Below are 614 nucleotides of genomic sequence, written 5' to 3' on the forward strand. Positions count from 1 at the left end.
CTTGTTGTCGTTGTCTTCGTATGTAGAGTTTTATCCCACCGATATTGCCACCACTGTTGGAAGGGGGTTTTGGTGGAGAAACACGGCTGAGTTTCTTCTGTTTAATTTCGTGAGTCTACAAGTTCTGAGTACAGTTATGGCTGGCAGGTCCGAAGAAAACTTCGGAAGTGCAAGATCTTCCTAGCTAATTACAAAAATGGGCGGGCCGTTCTCTACGGTGGAGGTGAAAGAAATCACCTGATGAAAGGGACGTTCTCTTCGATGGGGCCTCGCGTAATAAAAGGGCTTCTCTTCGGTGGAGGTGAAAGAAATCACCTGCCGGCCGCCTCACACACACACACACACACACATATATATATATATATATATATATATATATATATGTGTGTGTGTGTGTGTGTGTGTGTGTGTGTGTGTGTGTTGTACGCGCGTACGTGTGTGTGTATGTGTGTATGTGTTTGTATGTTGTATATATATATATATATATATATATATGTTATATATATATATTATATTATATATATATATATACATTTATGTATATATAAATATATATATATATATGTATGTGTGTGTGTGTATATATGTATATATATATATATATATATATATTG

Source organism: Oratosquilla oratoria, chromosome 3 (assembly GCF_046742065.1).
Source record: "Oratosquilla oratoria isolate Oo_2021 chromosome 3, ASM4674206v1, whole genome shotgun sequence".
In the NCBI taxonomy this organism is placed as follows: Eukaryota; Metazoa; Arthropoda; class Malacostraca; order Stomatopoda; family Squillidae; genus Oratosquilla; species Oratosquilla oratoria.